We start from the raw sequence: 12,466 nt of genomic DNA, 5'->3' as shown, positions 1-12,466 counted from the left end.
TATATATATATGAGAGGGAAAGACAAGTAAGATGAAAGTATGTGGGATGAAGCAAACAGCTAAGCTGAAGCACAAGGACAGGGAAGCCTAGAAGATATATTATGTATGTTGTTCAGTTAGATGAAACCTTGACTAGGTTTAAAAAAAAGAATGAAATATGACAAGAAAAATACATAGCATTTTATGTAGACAGTAGGGAATTATTGAGTTTGAATCAGGAAAATAACATCTAGAGAACGGGGTATATGATATTCCACATTTTTAGAAAATGCAATATTATAATTTAATATTGTAGATGGCACTATATTATCACCTTTGAAATTCTTCTGGTGCCTGCAATAACTTAACTTCTTATTCTGATTCTAGGTAATTGCCTGGGAAAATGAGAACACTTTCTATTTAAACCATGCACTCCCAAAGATTTGGGGGACAAGAATTTCAGATAAAGGGAAGGGCAAGTGCAAAGTCCTTAAGTATGCTCGAGAAACAGGGAAAAAACAACTATTGATGGAAAGTTGGAGACCTTTACCTGGAAATGGGAAGGGAGCAGGAAGTACAGGAATGGTCTTCTAACAGAGAATAGCAGTCTGGCCAGGGAGGCACCACTGATTGGCTTTGGGAGGGAGCTCTGTTTGGCTGGGCTCTGGTCACCTGGCTGTCTCCTGGCTGAACCAGAGTAATGAGAGGAAGAATTCATGAGAAAGGGCTTCCAAGGACCTCTTGGTGTTTCTTTTGTTGGTGGCAAGCCTGTGGATTTAGCTTCACCACTGTACCCAATGGAGAAGAGTCAAATCTCCAATGGAAACTGAAGCATTGTTAGGAAGAGGGAAGGATTTCTAAGTGGCCTGAAAACAGCAAAAACCTACTTCAAGGGGAGAAACATTGATGCTTGCAACAGAAAGAAAATGGCTAGTGAAAAATGGCTAGTAGAGAGGAGTGGGGTAGAGTGGTTTCTTTTTATGAAAGATCATATTACTCAAGAACCATAAAAAAAAAAAGAACCATATAAAAGGAATCTTGACTTTCACCTGCTCTCATCCAGACCCTCTCAGTCCCAGTATATTCAGATTTCCATTGAGTGAGACATTACACTATGTGTTCAGAGCTCATGTATATTTGAAGAGTGAGGCTAAAGAGAATTTTTAAGATCAGAGAGGCATTGAATAACTGGAGTTCGGAGGAAATGCATTAACAGTGACAATACTGCGGGTATATTATAAAATCGTAAACCTTGAGCAAATTGTGTACGATGCTGACCCAGAAAAGAGCCAGATGGTGCTAAATAAAACCTGAGCACTTTGCCACTTCAGCTATTTTCTCTTCCACTGCTGATTTATGGAATGGGGAGGATTTATGGGCGTGGTGAATGATTACTGACCAAATATATCCTAGGAGAAACTTCCTCAACTTGAGGGTTCTAACACTCAATCCAAGTAGACCTCTTATAACATTACCTAACATTCGTACCTGCATGTTGTATGATTTTTACTATCTGTCACATGATTTTCTCTATCTGTCAAAGACCTCATCTTGTCCAAGTGTCAGCGTCCCTGTGATTTATTCTATAATTGATTCCACCGGCTAAAAGCTATTTTTTTCTCTAAATTTCCATAGAGTTATAAATGCCCTTCTCATAAAGTGCTCACTGTATTTTTGGTGTTTTTCTAGTTAACTTTTTAACCCTCACATTTCCCAAGAATAAATAATAACTATCAGGAACAGACTAATCACAGTCTGTACTTATGAGAAATTTGCACATTTGTTTAACTATGTAAGTATACATTTCTGTAGTAGATCCATTTCACCTCAGTAAACAAATGAGTCAGTAGCTCAGTCTAAAACATCTGCATTCAGGTCAGTAATGACCTTATAGTTTTTGTTTTTGTTTTTACAAGAATTGTAAAATTTCATTGGGTTAACTTAAGTACCCAATAAGGTGGCCTCCCCAAAGCAAAGTGAGTTCCATAGTGTTTCCATGTCTGAGTAAGAACTGCTGACAATTTTTAAATGAGGCTTCCTCCACTTTTATCAAGATTACAAGTGTATTCTACACTGCAGACCCTTAGGGATAGGGACCATGTCTGCATTAGCTCTATACAATGCCTGCCTGTGGTAGCGACTTGCCTCAGAATTGATAAATAAATAGTCCCTAGTGTTTCTGAGGAAGACTCTGTTTGTTGTGGAGTAACCAGAACTTTAATCTCTATCTCAGGCTGGGGGTAGTTTCTAGTAGAAGGCCCATTAGAAGCCTGAGGGTATTGGAGAAGTCCCCATGTAGGGGTAATGGCCCAACCTTCCCTAAGGAGGTTGAATTCTTTCTGGTGTGTCTTTCTTGGGGAGCCTTTCAGAACTGCTGGACTCTTTTTTAAGGAAAGCTCTAGCAGAGAGTAGTGGTTGGCCAGTCTGAATCACCTGTACCCATAGTATTAGTTACCTGGATGGTAGATGGCAGAGGCATAAGAGACTCATGGGGTTATTAACCAAGCTGACTCTGATGAGCTATCAGATTGGAAAAGGGATTTCACATTGAGAGCCAGAAGAAATTGCCGGGATGCAAAACTATTTCACTGTACCTGGTCCTTCAGGAATCCCGGTTCTCTCTGAAGGGGGTTTTGGTGGAGACAGTGACATAAAAACCACTAATCAAAGGCCCCAGGCTCAGATTTTCCCTCTGTTTGGTATGAACAACATGTATCTAGAACAAATAGGAGAATAACATATTTACAGATAGTTAATTAAAGTTCTGGGGTAAGACTTGGGTTTGAATCCTGACTCTGCCATCACTTACTTTGTAATAGGAATGTCTTTAAGCCTCAGTTGCTTTGTTTATAATATGAGGATGATAATAATAGTATCTTCTTCACTGTGTTGTCATGAAATTAAAAAAATAAATTATATAAAATGTTTAGCATTGCACTTAACTGTTGGTGTTGATACTGCTGCTACCACTCTGTTGCTATTCCATAATCACAGAAAACAACCCACACAGTGCCTTCAGGTGCTCAAATTTTTTAAAATTTATGGCAGCTTTCCTTCAATGGATCCTCTCCTTTTCCTCTTCCTTCCTTCCTCCCTTCCTTTCTCCTATATTCATATTGAGTATCTGGCCAAGATCTGTGCTAGGTGCTAGGGGTGCAATGATAAACTTAGTATCTGTTCCTCAGGAGGTCATAGACAAATAAAGAAGAGAGATACATAAATAAGTGATTACAATGCATTGTGACATTACAATAGTGGGTACACAGTGTATAGTGTAGCATGATGGAAGTGATGAGTAACCTTAATAAGGAGGGAACGTTTAGAGGCCAGGATGAATGAGTGTTTGGCAGGATGGTTGAGAATGCCATTTCAGCAGAGAAAAAAAGCAGGGATAAAAGTGCTTTGGGTATCCTACGTGGTACATTTGGGAAATTGTGAGAAGTTCCATGAAGGTAACACAGTGCAGTCAAAGAAATATTGGGACATGAGACTGGGACACTGGCACAGTATGTGAAGTTTAGAATTTAGGGAAATGGCATAGGTTGCTACAGGTTAGGATAAATACTCTGGTAGGAATGGGGAGAAGGAACTGTTTAATTCCACGTATTTCTTTTTTTGTTGTGTTAGTTTCAGGTGTACAGCAAAGTGATTCAGTTATAAAGATTAATAACAGATGTCTCCTCATTTGATTGGCCACGATTGCATCACACGCCCATTCCTGAACCAATCACTTGCAAGGGGAATGGGGAGACTGTTATTGGCTTTGCCTAATCAAAACTCACCCAGTCTTTCCTGATGCACACATGGCTGATCAGTACTTGAACAAAGGTAGAATTTTCTCGGCAAGAAAAAAGGAAGGCCAGAAACACCTGTTGAGTAGACAATAAGTATCGTCTGCCACTGAAGTCAAATAGATAGGCCTTAGTGTCCAAGGGCATGTTACAGCTAAGGAGAGAGAGATGACTCCCAGCCTTCTGGCTTAGGCCACTCAAATAAGTCTAATAATTATCTATATAGACATGTTTCAATAGGTTTAGATTCAGAAGAAGGACTGTATTACAGTGCCTTCTTAAGCTCCTAAGGGACAAAGAAAAGCCTTGAAATGTGAGTTTATCTTAACTGCTCTATGGAATTAGTTCTGTTTTGTATGAAAACTGAATATTCACCAAACTATTGCCCTAAATTGAGCACATTTGGGGACAATATGTGCATATCCAGTGGTTGGATCTCATTTGTCAATAAAGTAAACATAACTATGAATGTCAGGATTAATGCAAAATAAAATATTCTGTTTAGAAAGAAATTGTTTTTAAGGCAGAAAAATTGAGTTTTATTTTATATAAGATCCCTAAATAAATATTGCACATATTATTTCCTCCTTCTATACTCACTAAAAATTCTTAAGCTTAAAACAGTTTTTTTTTTTTACCATGAACTAAACATCCAGAATTCTATTTCCAAAGCAGTCAATCTTTGCAGTCATCTCATCAGAGTCACTGAAAAAATGATCTTCAATAAGGGCACATTTGACCTCTCCCTATAGTGGGAGGCCTGTCTATTTTGTTGCTATGTTACAAATGCACCATCCTCGTACTATAGGCAGGAAGACGGCTGTTTGAAATTAGCCTATACAAAGCCAATAATGGGAAAATAATAAATCTGAGACTTCTAAAAGCACCAGGCCTTGTTCATGTTTTTCTTCTCTTCCTTTTCAAACAAATTTAATTTTTCTTCCTTTATCCCTTCCTTCTCTTTCTTTTCTTTTCCCCAGGAAAGCATATTCAGTGTTCTTCAGTAATTTAACATAAAGAGAACTAGATGATAGATTAAATTTCAGGTCAAAAGCCTTCCTAACCTGTGAATTTTCTACTGCGTCTTCCATAAAAGAAACTTAACTTCAGCACTTTGTAAATAAAAATTATGCCCAGCAACATGTTAATTTCAATTTGTGGTTCAACCAGTACAAGGGACATTCTAAATATTGATTCATGTTGGAGGCAAACTGCAATTAGTGTAAACAGCATGGAGAGATTTGACACTAATTTACAACAAGAGTGTTAAACCTTAGAGGAAGCACTGAGCCCTATAAAGTAAAATTTCACAGTGACAGCCTAAAGGACCAGTGATGTGTTCCACATGATTCTGAAGTAGATGAAACGGGACAGGATTCCACTATGTCTATGGCATGGAGAAAATAAGTTATAATTCTATAGCTTTCTAATTAAATTACATTATAATCTACTTTGTAGAATATCACATAGTCTTCTTAGAACATATTCAATTTGGGACATTTATGTTTATAGGCGTAAAGGTGCTTCATCCCCTTAACAGACATTTTCTAGCTACCTACTATGCATATTTTTATCCCAGCACCTTATAACCCCATATCTACTGCAACAACCTCCTGGTTGGCCTTCCTGATCACTTTCTCTCACCCAACCTCGATTCATTTTATGCTTTATTATTATAGAGCAGCATTGATCATATCAGATGCTTTGTCCCTTAGCAATGCCTGTCACCTGCCTCATAAAGTCCATACTCCTCAGCCTGACATCCAAGGTCCTGTGGTATATGGCCCCACTCTCTCAGCCCTATATGCCATTGTTATTCTGCTTTTGTTATTGGCATCAAGGCCCTCACTTGAGGAAGGGGTCAATCATGCTAACCAGATGTCTGCTTCTTTGAGGATAACCTATAAATATGGGACCATTTGTTTTCTTTGACTGCACTACATATTCTTCCTGCCTCTGCATATGTTCTTCATTCGGCAAGGGGGAAATCCCCATCTCACTCTACCTCCATCTTTTCTGAGTTTAAAGACTTGTGGAATCTCAGCTTACAGACATAGCAACTCCTACATCTTATTTCCCTAACAGTAAGTATAGTGGTTCCTTACTCATGTTCATCTTTATGGCACATATATGGCTGGTACTTTGAGCAGAGAATAACATTGAGAATTCACTGTGTTGATGGTGAAAATAGCTCAGTGTTATTCTTCTGTTCATTTGGTAACTGAATGACAGAAACTGAAGAATTCCAAGCATATAACCAGCTCACTGAACATTTTTAGAGGGCACATATGAAGCTGAGGTTCAGAGCTTGGTCTCTGAAATCATGCGGACATGAGTCAAAGCTGGCTCTACCACTTACTACCAGTGTGATCTCTGAAAAGTGTTTTTAATGTACTGTAACCTCGATTTTGTCATAGAGGAATGAGAATTGACATTGTTTGATTGTCACAAAATGGGAATGTGATTTATGGACAAATACCAACAAAAACACTTAAAGGATGTAAACTCTATTTATGGAAAAGGGAATAGAAAATTATGGACATATTACATGAAGCCAGAGATGAGGCAGTAGGCTCCCAGTTGGAGATATTGACTCTTTGCAGGTCTTCCGCTCTTGATGACGTTGTAAAAATTGCCAAAGATTTCACCCCCACAGTGAAAAGATTTTGCAAATTACGACACATACTCTTACCATTCTCATGAAAGTTTATATTCTTCCACTTGACTCTTCTGCTTTGATAGTGTCTGCTTGCCGCTAGTTGCAAATCATGGGTGTAAGGCAACCACAGCCTATTCCTAAGTGTTTATTGTGATATTAGATAGGTCATTTTCCTTTAGATATTCCTGAAGTCTATTACTGTTCTAATATTTCCTACTTCATTTGATAGAGGAAAGGGTTAAATGAGATAATACATGGAAAGCATTTAGCATGGTACTGGACATAGGATAAGTGCTCATTAAATCATAGCTGGAGTTATTATTTGAGCTTTTGCACACTACTTTTTTTTTCCTTCAGTGGGGAAATTAAGTGGAGTGATTTAGAGTAAGCCATCCAAATCTTTTGCAGGTGGAACTACTTTGGATTTCCCCCAAGTCTTACCATGACCAATGGAGAATAGGAAGTAGAATGGGAGACATGATATTTTTAATATTAGGAAGTAAAGTTGACCCTTGAGCAACATGGGGGGTAGGGGGATCAACCCACACACAGTCAAAAATCCACGTGCAACTTTACAGTGTGTCCTCTGTATCTGCGGTTCCACATTCAAGTAAAGATTCAACTACCCATGGATCATGTAGTACTGTAGTACGTATTTATTGAAAAAAAATCAGTGTATAAGTGAACCTACACAGTTCAGACTGTGTTGTTCAAGGGTCATCTGTACATATTGTTCAAGAGGAGTGTGGAATCAGTGTCATTCTCACTTACCCCTTGAAAGAACATGCTCTTTGTGAAGGTGGAGCCAGAAAGGGTGGAGAAAGGCAATGAAGGGACAGGCAGTTGTGATAGTGTGATTTATAATAAGAAATATATTTTTGATCTTTGTCTCCATTTCTGGCATACAGCTCCAAAAAATTTTGGAATTTCCTGTGATGAGAGCCGTAAGTTGTCTTTTGTTATGTTAATGAGGTGATTTTTGGATCTCACCTAAGGATGGGGGCTTGTTGCCAAGAGAACCAACCATGTGATTAGTGAGTTGGAAGTTTTAGTCCCACCCTCTGACCTCTGGGGTGGGGAGAGGGGCCGGAGATTGAACCAGTCTCCAATGGTGAATGATTTAAGCAATCATGTCTATGTAATGAAGCCTCCATAAAAACTCAAAAGGACTGGGTTCAGAGAGCTTCTTGGGTTGGTGAACATGAAGAGATCTGGGGAGAGCGGCACACTCAGAGAGAGCATGGAAGCTCTGTGCCCCTTTCCCCCTACCTTGCCCTGTGCATCTCTTCCATCTGGCTGTTCCTGGTTATGATGTAAGTTAAATGTTCCTCTGAGTTTTGTGAGCCACTCTGTCAAATTAGTTGAACCTAAGGAGGGCATTGTAGGAACCACTGATTTACAGCCAGTCAGTCAGAAGTACAGGTAACAACGTCAATTTGTGACTGGTATCTGAAAGCTGGAGAGGAGTTTTGTGAGACTGAGCCCTTAACCTATGGGATCTGCTGCTGTTCTCCAGGTAGATAGTGTCAGAATTGAGTTGAATTGTGTGACACCCAGCTAGTGTCTGGGAATTGCTTGGGAAAACCACCCACCACACATACATGTTGAAATTGGTATTAGAGCCCTTTGTCAGTCATTTGAAATCTACAGCTCCTCTGTCTGGCTATTGGAGCACTCATCTCTACTGTAGTAAATTCTCATTAAGCAGCATATAGTACTGGACACATGCTGTGTGTTGAGTGTCCTACTAAATTCTTTGAGGGAATAGAAGGAAAATATATGGCATGCTGCTTCCTCCTGTTCAATCTGACCTCTTACCAATTGGAACGCTCAGAGCTCACCTTTTAGTTTTGCTTTTTTTTTCTTCTTTATCCACACTCACACCTTTGGTGAGCTCGTCTAGTCTCATGTCTTTAAATTCCAACTATATGCCAATGACTTCCAAACTTACATCTCCATCTAGACCTCTCTCCTAAACTGCAGATTCATATGCCCAGATGCCTTCTACAGATCTTCATTAAGAGATCTAATAGATTTCTGAAATCTGACATGGATTTTAGTGATAACTAAATCCCTAATTCTACCCCCCCAACTCAGCCATCCTCATTACCCACAACAAAATCCTATCCCATGGGCACCTCACCCTCTTAGTTAGCAGAAACTACATCCTTCTAGTTACTAGGACCAAAAAGTTTGGAGTTTTTGTTTATTCCACTCTTTCTTCAGATTCCCCAAATAATTTGTCATAAATCCTGTTGGATTTACCTTAAAAATTCATCCAGAAGCTGACCACTTTTAATTATTTACATTGTTACCACTGAGGTCTGAGCGATTATCATCTGGATTACTGGGTTACAATAGCTACTTAACAGGTCTTCCTGTTTTCAGCCTTGTCCCCAATTTCATGGTCTATTCTCAGTTCATCAGAGTGATGCTCTAAGAACCTAAGTCAGACCATGTCATCCCTCTGTTCAAGATCACGATTATCATTCAGATTAAAAGCCAGAGTCCTTGCAATGGCTTATGGGACACTATGCTTACCCTATCATCCTTCCAGTGATTTTCCATCAAAATCACATAAAAGCCCAAAATGCCACGTATGATCTGACCCTGATCGCATTCTCTTCCACCCTCGCTTACTCTACTCCAGTCGTCCTGGCCTCTTTATAATTCCTTGAAAATGTTGAGTATGCTCCCATCTCACGGTCTTTGCACCTGCTGTCTCCTCAGCCTGAGAAGTTCTTCCTCTTGTTCAGCAGCTCAATCTCTTACTTCCTATAAGTTTCCTCCAATCAAATGCCACCTCCTCAGGGAGCTCTTCCCTGACTGTCCTATATAAAATAGCATAGTTAATGCCTATCAGCTCCATGTCCCCCATCCCTCTTACCCTGCTTTACTTTTCTCCATGTTACTTCTCACCATTACATACTAACTTTCTATCCTGGATTTTCTTTTTGCCCCTCCAGATTCACTCTCTTCTCTTCCACACCCATTCTGTTCACTGGGAGGCTCACCAGTATGGACTGCATCACATGGGCATTCTGGCCCTCGGCCTTCTAGATTCCAGTTAGGTTCAGCCAGTGGTGGGCACTGGCAGAGACTGCACCATGGGAGGAGGGTGAGGTTGGAGTGTTGGCACCCATCTCCCTTCCCGCCATACTGCTTTTTGGAGTGTTTGTTTCTTCTCCCATGGCCACAGCTACTATAGAACAGTGGTCTCCCACAGCTACAGGTCTCGGTTCTTGTGACTGACTGCTCCCTTCTCCTAACCCTTGAGGCCTAGAGGGGTAGCAGCTCTCTACTATTGCTAACCCCAGGGTACTTCACCACGCCTTGTTGGTTTCCCTTAATCCTGTAGCACCTTTACAATCAGTCCCTTCGCTAAACTCTCCCCAATCTAATTACCCTGCTTGATTGAGCCATGTGTTTCCTGTGGACACCTCAATTTGTTTACTTGTTTATTGGCTGTGTCTGCCTCTACACACACACACACACACACACATACACACACACACACACAAATGTATGATTCCTCAAGAGTAGGGATTTTGTGACTAGAACATGTGTCACATAGTAGGCAATTGATAAATTTGTTGATGGATAGATAATGAATGTGTCCTCTTTCTTATTCTCACAAGAAATTCATGAGATAGGAATTATTGTCTCCATTTTGCAAATAAGGAAATCAAGGATCAAAAAGAAGTAACTTGCCTAAGATCATGCAGCTAGTACAAGACAATACTGATTGGAATGTGCTGTATCTGCATCGCTACCTTGCAATTTTTTTCATTAAATTATGTAATATCTTTCATATTGCTATTAAATGAAAAGTTGTTAATTTTATCATGGTTCCATGATATTGGATTATGTCACATAGTTTGTGAATTAGTCAGTTGCCACGGTAGTTAAATATTCACAGAGAAATACCTTAGCTTTTAGCATACAGTAGAAGGCTTACTGATCCATCAGCTAGTAAAGAGAATATATTTTAAATCTAGCAAGTACATTAAATCCAAACCATATGTAAATGGCCTTGACTGATAAGGCTGTTTCTCGAGCATACTGCTAGAATGGCTTCAGCAAAGTTGTTTTAAGTCTCCAGTCAGATGAGAGATGGGAGTCTGGGCTAGAGGAAGGTAGATTCAAAGCCAGCTAGCAGGAAGTGCTTTCAATCCTGGAGGAGTTTGCTGATGTAAGGCAGAGAGGGACCCAGTTCCCACAACAGAAAGCAAGGGCTCTAGTCCTTGTTTTGCACCACACTAGCTAACTCTGAGGAAAATCAAATACTTTACTTTCTTACTCTTCTAAAACCTACCAGAAATACTCTATTCTCCTTTCTTTCTCCTCCATAACAGCTAGACCTCTGGAGACATGGGGTGGTAAGAAAAATGTGCTAGTAGGTTAATGTCTTTTGAGGGAAATAGATGAAGAAAATCATTTAGAAAAAAAAAAAACCCAGGCAACTACTGTGCATACAATTTCCAAATAAAAATAAGCAAAAGGTCCTCACTGTAAAGGGAACATATTTTTCAGGTTCAAACTGCTCTGGTAGGACTTGAGCTTCTAAACCCATTAAAAAGTGGCTTGTCTTCTCTTGGTTGCCCCATGGGAAGTAAAGGAGTCATCATCCCAGTGTCTTCTCCAACATAAAAAAAAGCAGACTAGAGGGAGGCTGCTTCCAGTCAGCCAACCACCAAATGCCTGTTGAGCATCTGTCATGTTCCCTGTGGAGCACAGGGTGCAGAGCATGTAGTGTTGAGCTCAGTATTGTGGACCCTACCCACATAGGGCTTACTTCCTGCCAGGGGAAACAGATATGAAATAAATAAATGAGTTACTTCTGAGTACACAAAGGGCTATGGTGGAGAAGTAAAGAGTCTTGTTAGAGCTTATTAGAGGGGAAGCTTATTTGGTAAACAAAGTCAGGATATCCCTCTGAGAAGGATGAGCCTGGAAAGATGTGGGAGGCTGTGGACCATGCCTATTGTATTTTTAATTATCAACCCAAAACTAGCACAGGGCCTGGCAGATTCAGTTTGGGTTATCATGGCTATGTGACAATCCACTCTGAAAGTTAGTAGGCTAAAATGACAACAATTTAGTCTTCTTTCATAATTCTGTGGGTTGGTGGGACTCCACTGAGGATTATTTTGCTTCACGCATGTGCAAGGTGGCTCCCTCTCATGTTGGGTACCTTGGGAGAGATGGCTGGAAGGCTTGAGCTCAGCAGGGATGGCTGGAACCACTGGACCTCTCTGTCAATGCAGTGCCAGGGGCTCTCCTACTCCATATCGCCTCTCCATGTAATTTTTCCAGCAGGGTCACTGGATTTCTCACATAACAGCTAAGATATCCCCTAAGAGGAAAAGTAGAAGCTGCCATGACTTTGTAAAGCTTAGGTGTGACTCTGGAATGGAGCCACTACTGCTGTATCATGGTGGTCAGAGGGAGTCCCAGGGCCAGCCCAGACTCAGTGAGGGAGAGGATCACACAAGGGTATGACTCTCTGGAGGTGTGGTTCATTGGGGGAGGTCATCTTTAGAGTCTAGGCATCCCTCTAGGTGCTCAATACTTTTATTTTTAGTAATGGGGGAAGAAATGAGTAGGAATCAATGTGGAGGGAGAGGCATAAACAGCATCTTTGATGATAGAAAGGCAGGTACAAGTAAGTATTTTTGAAGGACCTGGGAGAAGTTCAGCTGGGCTGGAGCACAGAGAGAGAGGAGGAGGGTTTGTGGATGAGACTGGAGAGTGAGCTGGGAACAGGCTGAACCTGGAGCCTGACTACCCTTGAACTTTTCAGTTATATAGACAAATTCCCTTCTCTCGGTGCCAGTTTGAGCTGGGTTTCTATCTTTGAATTAAGAGGCCTGACTAATGGTAGGGAGGCGGGAAATCATGCTGCCAAGGAGAGGAAGGCCCTGGGGGTGACCTCACCACTGAATGCAGAGCCATTTGGAAACAACCTGTTCTGTACAAATGTGGAGTGCTGTGATTATCCCAGATGTGCAGACCAGAGGTCGGATAGGATCTGCCC

Source organism: Mesoplodon densirostris, chromosome 3 (genome assembly GCF_025265405.1).
Source record: "Mesoplodon densirostris isolate mMesDen1 chromosome 3, mMesDen1 primary haplotype, whole genome shotgun sequence".
Lineage (NCBI taxonomy): Eukaryota > Metazoa > Chordata > Mammalia > Artiodactyla > Ziphiidae > Mesoplodon > Mesoplodon densirostris.
Note: the sequence above shows the minus strand (reverse complement) of the source record.